The sequence below is a fragment of the Augochlora pura genome, chromosome 10 (assembly GCF_028453695.1).
Source record: "Augochlora pura isolate Apur16 chromosome 10, APUR_v2.2.1, whole genome shotgun sequence".
NCBI classification, from domain to species: Eukaryota; Metazoa; Arthropoda; class Insecta; order Hymenoptera; family Halictidae; genus Augochlora; species Augochlora pura.
The window spans coordinates 13,060,525-13,075,388 of NC_135781.1; positions in this window are offsets into that span (position 1 = coordinate 13,060,525).

The window sequence follows — 14,864 nt, forward strand, 5'->3', positions numbered from 1 at the left end:
CAGCGTTCTGTAAAATTCTTGAAGTGATAAGGGTTAATACTTTGAACTTGGACAAATTTCTGAACGCTTTAAATAAAATATGAAATGATATGGCGTTGGAAATATTTACGCCAGTCGTATCGAATTTATAATAATATTGTTGCGAACTCCGTTGGTTCCACGCGCTGTGCGATGCGGTATTTTATTCATAGTCTACGCTATCTACAATTGTATACAGAATATTTAGGATAATACACTTCTTTATGACGGCACGAGTTGATCACTCGGTTTGATCACAACTGTCGACTGTTCGTCGGCACAATGTAACAACCCTTATATTTAGTTATTTCTTAGGGGTTGTCATCTTCAGGGCAGTATCACATCACAGCGACTTGATCTGGACAATTCGCCGTAACAATATTATATTGATATCGATTTTTCAAAACAAAAATTTTTCATTTTTCACAGATTAAATTGTCCAGTAGGATTTACTCTAGGAATTAATTTTAAAAAGCGTATTCAAAGTATCTAAATCTTCAGCTGTGGGACTCTGAAAGCTATGATACTTGAAATTTATTTAGCAATAAATGTTCCCCGGGCTTACAGAGAGGGGGTAGATACAAATACAACGCATTTTACTAATCATAAATTTTAAATAATACATTAGTAAGTTTATATATAATAAGAGTAAATAATAGATAATTTGGCTAACATAATAAATAAATTGTATTAAATTAAAATTAAATTAAATTAAAGCTAAACTACAATTCTATTAGTTCAATTAATTCTACAAATACAATTCATAGTGTTAAAACTAATACCACGACCATTTGCGGCGCCCATAATCGAAAAATCGGGGGATATGATGTTTCCGGCTATTTACCAATCTGAATGGAAGCGTGCGGCGCGGGAAAGGGGAAGACACGGCAAATCGACGCGCGCCGAATGAAAGTGAAGCGACGAGAATTTTCCGGCGATCTCCCTGGAGACCCTTGGCCGTGCGCGACGAGATCGAATGCTAATTCCTTTAGGCGCCTCGGGGCCGGAAATTTGAACGGGATTAGGTCGGGACAGGGCGCATCTCCCGAAAATGTTCCCCATGAATAACAAAAAAGCAGACTATACTAGCCGGTTCGAACCTGAATTACCTATGCATCGGCCACTCGGAACGACATTCAATTAAGAGCCTAGCTGACTGGTCGAACCCTCGATTTTCACCATATGCCACTGGCTATCGACAATTCCGGATGAGAACAAAGTCGATATATTTGTGGTTGTAAAGAAAAACGCTGCGCGTCGCATGCTTCCACTTTCGGAATATTATCGTTCAGCGTCCTTCTCGGTAATTTCTTTTACTGGCCAGCTCTTCTTGCTCTCCTTATATAAATTTATATTTCCTTCGCTGGTATTGCGTTATTTTGCTTCACTACATCGCTGTCAAGTCGTTGTTGTATTTAAAAGGCAAGGAGCTTTTCTTTCAAAGAGGAAAAGTAGTCTCGAAGGATGTCCCGGTAAAAAATTAAGAAGCTAGCAACGGTGAAGGAAATCAAGAAATTCGAGATTTTATATGAAGAGAGGAGAAATGGTTGTTTCACTTTCTTCTTTTTATTTTTCACCCTTGTCTTTGATTTCCTCATTTTTATGTCACATTAAAATAGTTACAATATAAATAGATAGAAATAAAATGCGAACGGAATTCTTGTAAACATAATTTGCATAATTTAATTAATACATAAAGTCAAATTTTTAAGATCGTAACACGCGACGTCTTTGTATAGAATGGATTTAGCATTGGTCCGACAAATAGTATAACATACTGCATAACCTGCTAATCAAGTAATTTATTAATTATAAGTACTTGTAGTAGACTCATTCAATTGATATAATACGAATTCCATTAAAGTTAACCCGATTGCATACTAGATAAAATATAACGAATGAATTATTAGTTGCATAAAGAAAGAAAACAAAAGTTACTGATATTAAACACGAATTATTGATTTAACTTGTCATCCTCGTTAACAGGTTAACCTAGCACAATTAAGCAATCTCACGTTGGGCAAGAAGTATGTTACTAGTTCTGCTTTAGGAAATGAATGAGAAATGTAGTTGACCAGATTAATAATGGAATTTTTATCTGCGAATTTTGTCAAACGAACAGATTATTCCGGGCAGTCAATCAAAAGAATTGTTATAGATAGTGACCGAGCACACCGAAAATGTTCATGAATAACAAAAAGGCAGACTATCCTAGCCGACTCTATCCTGGATTACCTATGCATCAGCCACGCGGAACGGCATTCAATTAAGAGCTTATCTGGCTGTTTCAGATTGTTAATTTTCACAATTAGAAATTAATGGGAATTCTATGTCGTAAAATTACTATAAAATTTACTTTAACGACACAGAAAAAGCTTACAACAATTTTCTATCGTTGTCATATCGGAACATTCCCTACACATGCATACATTTTATTACACTTTCATTTAAAAAAAATATATCAATTTCCCTCAAACTGTCCTTTCTTGCAATCGATTTCATACTTTCCATTTTGCAAAAAGATTCCGTCACATATACACAGCGGGTAAAAAATACTGGCACTGTTTAAATACAGAATTTATAACGCAATAACGTTATACCGTTTTAAGAGGTGCATACCATTGAAAATAATAAAAGCTAATATATCATTTATTTAATATTTCAAAGCTTTCAAATATTAAAGTCACTAAATATAACTATAAATTCCTATATTCTCTTTATTTTTAGTAAGCATTTTATAATGTTTCAAAACTTTTGGTAAGGCAGTAAATGAAAAACCAGTCGCAGGGGTTAGTTTCGAAATGCGGAGTGCCCAGCGTGGATAGAACGAGCCGGAATTAATCGGCGGAATGTAGAACGAATTGTAAGAAAATTCGATCGAGTTCGATTACGCATAGAAAGGATAATCTCCGTGGGCCAACGACTGCCATTAAACTAGCGGAGTCGGTGTTCCCAAAGACAGGGGGGGCGGGGGAGGGGTGAGTTTTCGCAACGCACGTGCCGTGGATTGCGCGAACAGACTTAGCAGATCCACGGGGGCTTGCGGGAGAGTTCCCGGGCGCAAAAAGCATAGCGGTAACACGTGCTTCGGTCTTTTCAGTTAGCGCAGCGATGAGGTGCTCCGAAGGGGACGCGTCGGCAGAGAGACGAAGAGACCGTGGGATGAGCGACAATGGAAAGATCAAGATGGTGGAAGCTTTGCCTAATGGCCTGGATCACACACCACAGATCACTGGGCTTCTAGCCTCGGGTCTTCCGTCTCTCTTCCTCCGGGCTTCCTTCCAATGGATCCTCCCTCCCCGCGTCAGCCTAGATCTTCTTCACCCCTCCCATGTTTCTGTCTCCGATCCTTCAATACCGAGAATCCTGACATCCCCTGACGACAATTTGAATAATCATTATATGCGCGGTCGTACCTCGCAAACGAGTCCGTTACCAGACCCGCAGAGTTCGCAGCCCTCACCTTTCTGTAGTTACTGGAAGATAGGATCCACTGAATACAGAGTGAATCTGCGAAGAAGATTCCACCGGAAAGATGGTCAACGAAATAACCGTTTATTGAATTAATTCGTAATGAATTCACTTGATATTGAAAATTGGTATGTAAAGACTGTACCTTTTTATAGGATGAAAGTGTTTGCACGTAGATTAGCGATGAATCAATACCATTTCAGTCGTTTATACTAGAAATTTGTATAAATCGTATTGTCTTGTAAATTAGGTTTATATACCTGTCTCGATTTTTACATATTAATTTAATTGATTTTACATGACGGATGTATCATTCTACAGGATTCATTTATTTTAGATTTAATCGTACGATTTGTAAGAAAAACGCCGTATTTTAGAGAATATCATATAAAGTTTAAACAATATATAGAATGAATATTGTCTTCTAATCACAGCATCCGGTATAAGCCTGATCGCTTGGCAGAGCCTGGAATGATCCATGTACATGCTCGTATCAGTAGTATTGTATAGTCACCGGTCAGACTAGTAACAGATGATTGTCACTACTCAGACAAGTAGTACGTACACATCGTTAGACGGTCAAGTACCACGGAGAGAGACAATAATCATACAAACAGTATGCAATTGTTACTAACTAGACAAGTAGTATCAGTCATCCATGTTTAAGTACGTAGTACTATATAGTCTCTAAATATTAATACGCTCTCAAAATTCTAATAAACTGCATGCATGATCTCTACGCATTAATTACTAATATTTAATTTAAGCATTCCATAAGTAGCAAATCTGAAAAATTGGAATTTTTCAATTGGTACAATTTTTTAGAAGGGACAGAACATTAGTGTTTATACTGCGCCTGAATTTACTTGAATGCTTAAATACTAATAACAAGGGATTAAAATTTTATTCCAATTTTAAAGAACAGAATAACAACCATATTTAATTATTTCTTACTAGTAATTTCCATCACGAGTCGGACTCGTCAAAGTACGGGTAGGGGTTAAAGAATTTACATCACTTGGAACAGAAATAATCCATTCGCTACAAATACTTATCTCATTCAATTAATAATTTCTGCCTTCGATGTCTCGAATAAATCGTTTCTACATTTATAATATTCGAGATGATGGTTGATATTTTCATTTGAAGAAATTTATTAAAAATCATTACTCCACTCGGGTCAAAGAGAAGTCTGCTTGAAGATGGATGCAGCAGCTTGCTTTCACCGGATGTTGGAAACGTGATACGTCGACAAAGATGACTACCTCACCCTTATAGGTGTGCCGGCGCATACTCGCCTAAGCGACCATGAACAAACAAACTCTTTTTTCTGAGTTTCTGTTTGCTCCTCCGTTCCTTCCTCTTCCGTCTGTGACCGTTCCCATCGCCTTTTTATTACGCAAACTTACACCCAGACCATTTACACGCGGAAACGAAGGCGAAAAAACCGTTCGGTCCCTAATGGATACGCTCCCACGTGAATATTACTCGCGTAAATTGCTTTAATGCTCCATCAATGATAGCAAGTTTTATTATCATCGATGCACTGACTAACGGCGATGCTTACGTACCTAAGTAAGGATAATGCCAATGTTTATGGAAGTAAACCGCTTTTGTATTTATTACAGTATGATTCGTTTTCAAAAACAGATTTTGCATTTGGATGACGTACGAAATGTTTCCAGTTTATGCGAGTATCTGTTTGTTGCGTCTCGTCTGTCTTAAAACTCGTTTTAGATTTTTAACGTTGCACGAAGCGATTTTCATCTGTTCGTCGAGCCAATTTTCCGTCGAAGTAAATTTAAAATTTTCGAAAATGTGAAACACATTTTCATAAGAACTTACTTAATATTATACAGATGCTAGTTTCATTAAATATTTAACTGCAAGTTGTCCACCCCCTTTAATAGCGAGACAGGATTTCTGCAACTACCGAGAATAAAATAAATTCGAACGCAATTTTTCGAGAATCACTGAAACTTTCAAAACTTTTGGTTACAGTGATGTTTGGAGGAAACTCGATTATTTCCAGCGGAAAACAAAGTTACCGCAACAATCTATTGTGTATTTTTCGGTCGGTTTTTCCGAACAAACTCCCACTTTTCGTGTCAATGATTTTGTTGGCACTCTCCATGTATATTATCTCCGCTAAGTATTTTATGCAGCCATTTTGACTAAGCGTTAATTCGTACACCGCGCGCATCTCTATGCATTTATAATGGAGGCAGGTCGGTGGAACTCTATAAAACAATTAGGCTAACAAGAGTTAATGAAGTTCTCACATCGCTTTTAATATGTCAAATCTCTTCGTTGACGAAATAAATATTTCGTTATTGTCGCTGCTCTCTAATTCAAGGTACGCAAAATTGTTATCTGCGTACATGACGCGACGACGCAAGTGCATATTTTCTGTATGAATTTCTTAGAGCTACAGTGAACCGCATTAATATTCGGACATCATCGTATTTGAGAAATTTTTACTCTGTATCTTTACTGTTTGTTGAATTAATGAATTTATAGTTTTTTAATAAGTCGGAACACTTACTTTAGATTCTACAAACATAAGTTTTATTTACATAATTTGTATAGTTTTATTTTTGATTGATATTAAATGAACTACTGCTTAATTTTGACGTCGCAAAAATATTCGGACTCTTTAGAAATCACAATCTGGTCATTAAGAACATACTTATACTTTAACAAAAATAAATCGATGTTAATACTCTATTGGATTGCCCTTTTTCCTAATTACATGGTTTAATCGTTTAGGCATACTAGAAGTAATTTTATTTGAATATTCTATTGGAATACGTGACCATTCTTCGGTTAATCGCAATTTTAATTCTATTTTGGGCTTAATTGCCGACATTTTGATTCGACGATCTAAAGAACTCCGTAAATTTTCAATCGAATTTAGATCTGGTGATTGTGGAGGAGACTTCAATACTTTTAGGCAATTATATAATAATTATTCTTGAACTATACGTGATTTATGTTTGGGGTCATTATCCTGGTAAAATTTAAAATTGTTACGAATGTTCATATTAAATAGCCCTTTTTAGTAAATTTTGTTTCAAAATATTTAAATATTTATTTTTGTCTAAAATTCCATCAGTAGAATTTACTAATTCAACCACTTCAGCAGCTGAGACACAAACCCAAACCATCACACTTTCTCCACCGTGTTTCAACGTTGGTTTAAGATTCTTAGCAAGAAGCTCTTCATTAGCTTTACGCCATATAAGTTTGTGCCCATCAGACCCGAAAATTTTATATCTGCTTTCGTCTGCAAAAATGACATCTTTCCACCATGTTTCTTCTTTAGAAGTGTATTCTTTAGCGAAGAGTAATCGTTTCTTTCGATTAATATCGTTAATGCATGGCTTTTTTCGGGCAACTCTGCCATGATATCCATCTTCATGAAGCATCCGGCGAACTGTTTGGGGATGAATCTTCTTGCCGGTCTCCTCAAAAAACTCTGCTGTCAATTTTGTGGCACTTAAACTAGGGTCTACTTTTATTTTCCTAATAATATTACGTTTATCGCGATCGTTAAGTAACTTTGGGCCACCTCTTTGAGGGATAGACTCAATTCTACTCTCACGATTATATCTTCGTACAATGTCCGCTCAAATTTCAATGTTGCTCAAATTTAATAATATCCCGATTTCTCTATACGATTTTCCTTTTTCGCGATGATAAATAACAAGTTGGCGCATATTAAACGAGGTATTATTCCCTTTACGTGGCATAGTCACAGCTAATATGTGCAAGACGAACAGATTTGAAGTGAAACTAATTCTATGAGATAGTGCTTACATCATATGTATACAAACATTACGATCAAGCAAAGTATTCACCTTAACAGAGCACTTAAACTACAAAGCATATGGAATGTCCGAATATTTTTGCGACGTCAAAATTAAGTACTAGTTCATTTAATATCAATTAACAATAAAACTATACAAATTAAGTTAATAAGACTGATGTTTGTAGAATCTAAAGTATGTGTTCTGAGTTATTAAAAAACTATAAATTTATTAATTCATCAAACAGTAAAGATACGGAGTAAAAATTTCTCAAATACGATGGTGTCCGAATATTAACCTTTTAGATACTACGCGCCACTATAGTGGCTTTCGCGAATGGCTCGTGCTTTACTCAATTGTTTTATTATTTATTAAAGCAAACAATTAAAGTGAAAGTGTGTATATACAATATATTAAGAAAAGAATATATGTTATTAGTACTATATATAGATATCCGGAAAAAATACATATTAAGAGAAAATCGTAATTTAGTTACGAAAAACTTTATTTGCGCAAAATCCTGCCGTACCTAAAAGGTTAATACGGCCCACTGTACGTATTCGTCGTTGTGTAATAAAAGTGACAAGGTCGACAAAAATTACGCCGCATCGGAGAACGAGGAAACAGTGTCCAAGGATCGTGAAGTGTGCGGAAGATGTTATTGAAAAGCCTCGTCCGATAAAGTATCCCTGATCTTCATCGTGCGCAGGGGAGATTTCTATGAGAAAGGATGTAGGCGGATTAGAATGTTACCAGACCAAAGAAAAAGAGACGAAAAGGAGGCAACCATTTTACTAGAGAACGATCAGGGATAAGAGAGGAGACCTTAAGGAGCTTACACTGATGACAATGTAGACGCTTCGGAAACGAAGAGCGAAACGTTTCCGGGGAACGAAACGGTTCGTTTTCTTTTCTCATGTATTAGTAATCAACCGAGCTCAGACTATGCTGCTGCCAATTCCGAGGGAAACGATCCTGCTGGCACTTTCCGAGTAGTTGGTCATTTCCTGTGTCCGGATTATCCCGGCCCATGAATTTTTAATGATGCTGTTGAAGAGTAATAGTGGCTTGCACGATGGATAATCAAAGGGTGTTAGATGGAAATTCGCAGCGATCTCTATACACAATTACAGTTTAAGCCCGAAGAACAGACATGGTAGATAATGGAATAGTAAAACACAATATTGTAGCTATTTAACGGAATTTATAGCGTCGGTAGATTCGCCGGTTATTTGATTGTTTCATATACGTATATGGTTGATAATTTCAAATTACGGGTAGTTATTAGATTCCAGCAAGCAGTTTCTCAACTACTATTAATTATAGTATAAAAACGTTCTTTTTATTACCAAAAAGAGCAATAACATAACGTTCAGATTTCGTGCCAGTAGATATACATCATGTATAGAAACTTTTAATAATGAATTGGAAACTGCTATATTTGACTGCTATTAAAGCAGACAAAGAAAATTTAAATTTATTTAAAGGATTATTCTGATATTTTCGAAATAATGAGATTTTTGGAACTAGCGTTAAATGAACATATCAATTTTGAAGCTTATGAGAACGTCGCAACCTATTTGTTCGAAAAACTGATCTCATCTTTTATGAAAACTTAATGGGAGCAGCGCAGGCAAAAAGACTAAATATCTATTTGCATAACAAAACAGGATCCTCGATTCATAAAAATCGAAGTATTTGATTATTGTTTTAAGTACAGTTCAGACGACAACAAAGTTAAAATATATACCCTCGAAATAAATTGGCTGACCGTCAAGGTGATTGTTTTTCGTGTCACGAACATACGGGGAACGGGTGGGCGAACATTAAATAATATTAATTCTCGACAGTAGCGGAATTCTATTCGTTCTCTTCGACAAAGGATGTCCAATTTGCTCATTTTTTTGTTTAAATGTCCACGGGATGATAGGTACTTTCGAAAGTTCGAACGATGATTTTCGATGCGTACCGGCACGACGACAGAAAGAACGAACGGCCGAAACGTGTTCGGTCGATCAGTGAAACGCGATTGAAACGTCAAATATAAAAGTCCTTTGGCTGCGATCGGCACAAACGTTGACACAGATACTGTGCTTTCACTGGCCGCTCTTCTCTCCCATCGGAACCCACTGTCCGACCAAGCCCGCAGGGGTTAAGTGGACGAAGAGAATTTCGGTAGGGATCTGCGGCCGTATACAACCGCGGTCGCGTCTCGCCACGTTTCACGGCTAAATTGCCGTTTCACGATTGGCAGCCCGTCAACGATTCGATGCTCGAGCAGATCTGACCACTGTTATCATTATATGTACGCGTTCCGGCAGGATGTCTGTGGTCAGGTGATACGCGACACAAGACCGCATGGGCGAACGTACGTATTTTTGTCATCGGAACCGCCGTTGCCCATGATCCCCCATTCGGAATGACGTTTCGGTCAACGGGGTCGGCAACGAGAATTGGAGGGGGAAGGCGGAGGAGCGGGTGGATGCCAAAGGGGAACAGTGACGGGGGTCGCGAGAACGCTACTCGGGTAGCCCGAAACCCGCAGCAGGTGAAACAGAATCGACACAAACGATGTTCTAACCGAATCGAAATTGTAGAAGGGATTTTACAGCAATTTTGATCTTTCCTCGGTCCTGGCAGAGAAATCGAATTCGAAGTCTAGTTCAGACGGGCTTATAGTAATCTCTATATCGGCAGAATGGATCAGGACATCAAGAGAGCTTCGTGCCTCGATTCAAATACTGTACGACATCGATCACAGCTTGGCCGGTCGCTGCAGGAATACAAAACGCGGGCTAGTACTTAATCGGACTAGTGGAATAAATCCGTTTTTGATCAGACATCTACGAAACGACATAGAGCTAGTTGAGAAGGAATTGTTCCTGTTGACGCAACTTTAATTTATCTCGCTCGTAATCGAGCAAACGGAATATATGGAAACAAATGGAACTAATGGCATTAACGGCATTAATGGCAGGACCATAATCCTGGCAAATTGTATTCGTTCAAACTAGTTAACCACCTGCTATTATCATATAAAAATTAGTGTGCATGTTTTTAAAAATGGAATATGAGATAATTTGACTACGATTGATGCGGAAGGTTAAATAAAACAACTACAATTAAATACTACTAGAATTAATGAATTGAACTTCTTTCATGCAACTTAAATTTATTTGCACCATTTTGCTATTGGAAAAGAACAACGGCGTGTATTATTTTAGTAATACTCTTTATAAATATTGATACTTTATTATTTAATTTTAATTAACACACAAACAGTTTCTGGAACAATCATATTATCACGGTGACTAACCCAAATCAAGTCGTTGAAATGTGATACCGCCTTGTAGTGGATAATCCTTGAAGACTGACAGTCAGCAGTCGAGATCGGATCATTGAGCGATCAGCATATCGACATTAAATATCCCTTGTTTAATTCCTATTATATTTTAATATTGTAAATAAAATGTCGCAAGGCGTCACAAGTCGAGTTAATGAAATTCATAAGAATATCTAAAATTTTGACCGCATATTTTCTGATAGGATTGGAATTAAGTCAGTTCACAAATAATGCAAATTTCCTTTCATATAATAAAAATTTAATATTATTTATGAGATAGCCAGATGAAATAGGTTCGAAATCATTGGATAAGTAGAATGAAACTTGTAGAGGTCTCGATCAAGTAGCGCGGAAACAACCTTATCATTTTAGCAGGACATTCTTAATCGTTTCATAAACAAACGATAAACTCATGTCTACGTTAATTAGTAAAATAAGTATCTATTTTTATTTACTTTTAATATCTATTTTTATATTATTAGCAAATCTATTTTTACAGAAATGAGATAATAAAATTACACAATACATACATAGGATAAAAAGTCACGAAGGGTTAAGGACTACTACAAGTATGCTTCTAAATAGAGACAATCTTTACGACAATCATTGTACGTGGACTACAGGATTCCTACGTGATTACACACCGAATACTACAAAGCCCGCCGTCACCAATTGACCAGGTTCGTTTCCTCAACGACGAATTCCACCGCCGTAAACGTGATCGCCCTTTTATCTCGACCATCGCTTAACGAGTCGCCCCTCCCGTAAACGCAATTTTATTATTACGATCGTCTGAAGAGTCCACTTTAAGAGCAATACTCCCTGCCTCTAAAAGATTCATGAAAATGGCGACGTGGAACGGTTCGGTCCTTCCATAAGCAAAACCGCCATCATTCTGTCGCGACTTGTCTCTGTGCTATCGCGGCGATAAGTCAACTCTCTGAAGAAAATCGAGCAGGCTTGAAGGAATGGCGGATCGCGGGTAGAATGGTGAGGAGGAGGCCGCGCAGAGGCGGGCGGGTAGCGCGAGAGTGGCAGAGAAGCGCAGAATTTAATAACCATAGGTTCTGACGCGGGGGTGGCTCCGCCTAAGACATGGATGTAATCTTGGCGGGGTAACTCATACGTTAGGATCTGGACGACACATTCCAGCGTAGCTAACAAACGCTGCCAAGACCCTGTCTCGCTTCATCGAACCGCCGAACAAGGGGCAACCGGGAGATGCCATAATTCTAATTTTATTACCGAGTGAAGATGCCGCTTTTGCGGGACGGTTCCGCGAACGAGAAACCCGAATTTATGGGCAATTTTTCTTATTAATTTTCGTAAGTTCGACATGCAAGCCGGCGCCGCGACAATACCACCCCCCACTTCTCGCGCAGACACTCGTCTGGAACATCCGCCGTGACGCAAGAAAGCGAACTTGACACGGGGGAACGTATTTTCACCCTCTTCCAGAGGTTATTGAGCATTCTTATCCCCCTACGCTTCTTTTTATAGGACATTCATAAGAAAAATTCGTTTTATTAAGGTTTTTAATACATGAATGTAAAAGCAGTTTTCCTTTGAAGAGGCTCTTAGAAAATGATGATTGCTGCCGGAGTACGGTGGTTATGGCCGACTCGTCCTTGACACTGTAATGTTTTACGTGTTCTCCTGCGGACCTTACTTTTTATTCTCTCTGTGTTTACTTAGTATTCTGCTCTTTCTTATTTTACGATCCGATCTACTAGAAAAATATAAGTTCGCAGTGTGGAGCGAAATTTTCTTGTACAATATATTAAAGAATCCGAAAACTTTTTACGAAACTCAAATTACTCAACAGTGAAAAGTAGCGCGAATATTCGATAGAACGATTATCGTGTAATATGTAATTACTACTTAATGTTTAATAAAACGTAGCGCATTGCAAATAAGATTTAATTAATCTCGAGAATGAAGCGGAAATTTGTACCATGAAAACGAAGAACCTGTAATTGAATAAGAAGAATCTGTATTGACAGTTATTTTATGGATAGCAATGTTGCCAATCGATAGCCCCGTTTCATGAGCTCGCGAAGGAGATGGACGAGAGAATGGAAGAATGGATTCGTTGAACGCTGACAACAGACAGAGAATTTTGGGTTTACCGAAGACCGACGAAATTTTTTAGGCACGTTAGAACGAGAAGGAACGGTCCCGACGTTTCGAAGTAGTGAATAATGGAATGTGACGAACGGATGCCTAGCGGTGGATCTGCGAAGTGGTGCCGGCAAACGGAGAAAAAAGGAGGAATAGAAAATTGCACGGTAAACTCGTGCCACCGTTTCCACCTCGGCGTGGTAAATTGAGAGTAAACAAGCGTCGCAGACGAGAACGGGATAATATTTCGTAACGGGCGAGGAATCGCGAAGAAATCTGCCAATGAATACCTTGGAATCCGCGCGACGCATAATTGCGCAAATACTCGACTTAATCGGTTGCATTACGCTAACCGGTTAACGCGAAGAAGCATTTTTCCAATAGTTGACAACGTCTTGCTCTGTTTGCAACCGTGCTTTTTCATACGCCATTTACTTTGTCACGTAAGATATTTTATTGATCATTCAGTCACTTCCGAAAAATGTTTACAGTCAAAAAAATATAACTTTTTGAACGTGACGGATCCCTATTCGAAGTGCACGTAAAAGTAAATAATCCCAATCGTTTCTAAGCAAACGACCACTGCAAAATTTTCATTTTATTTATGACAGAATACATGTAAGCCATGATAAACTATACACTTTCCAGAGATTTCATAGTTTTTTTTAGCAGATGTTAATTTTATTACCAATAGCGCTTGCCAGTGCAGAGCAAAATTCCAAGATCATAACCATGTTATATGGCAATCTCCAGTTATGAGAACGATCGTATTACTCTAGAAACAAAGCTTCTCAAGGATAAGTACTATTTTCCTCTTTGAATTAGTTCCATTTTATGAAATGGACCGTTTATTTTGAAAGTGGTGTAAATCCATTTCCTCTTGTTTCGAGAAAATTAAAGGTTAACATATTTGTTAATTAAACAATTTAGACAAATTATATTAAGTCTGGCAATGTTTCTACTGTTAATATGTAATTTGGTTATATAAATTTGTTTTAGGCGTATTTTACTAAACTGATGTATACTTACGGGCTGCAAATGGATTTACACCGCTTTCATAATCGATGATTATGCAATTCCATTTACTGACCAATTTTAAATTGTACAAAACATGGGAATTTTTTAAGAAATTAAACACGGACTAGTTATACATAGAAAATTTACATTAAATTAAGCATGAATTACGTGATATCTCATTTTTTTCAAAAATACACTTACACCATTGATATAAAGGGACTACGGATGATTTACAATCTTCTTAAACAATGTTCCGTAACAATCTAAAAATTAACAATAAGTAATATCGAATATATGTATGTATAACAACTCTGTATTTGCTAATAAACCATCCGGTTTAAAGCACCAACGAATAGATAAATATTTTATTTATGAGACTACTGTGACATCTTACAGAGTATATGTATACGTTTCGACAAAGCGTTTACGTGGACTGAGAATATTCCTGAAGATTTACAATAGCTTCAGGTGAGGCTATTGGCAACGGAGTTTTAGACAGGTACTCTAGACGTTCTTGGATGACGAAACAGCTCGACGATCTCCTTTAATAGGTAGACGTTCTATATCTTCAAACTATCTAGAATTTCTCAAAGTACCTGCTGGATCAAATATATAGCGGCTGCTTCCAAGTAAGACGAAAGTATTACTGTATTGTGGAAGTTTAATACTTGATACTTAAATGCTTGTAGATAAATCTGTTGCGTATCGTTTCATCAAGTGAGCTGCTCTTGCTCGGCAACGAGGTTGGGGAAAATGCTTATCACGAGGAAATACAAATTTAAACTGTTAAAATTCTCAACTGATGAGACCCGTATGAAATATACGAGGAAATCCGATCGGATTGTTGAAGTATAAAATAATGTTATGTTCATGTTGGAGAAAATCGAACATTTTTTTCGTAACACAAAACCTATTTAAAGACGCAAACACTGAAATTTTATCCAGTAATATATACGAAAATTGTTAATGTCTATAATATACTCCTACACATAACCGGCTCTTAAACTATTAACACAGTTTATTTTTAATACTCAGAAGACCATGTTCGACGTTACGAGCTATTTGTTGCGAGGAAAAGACTGATC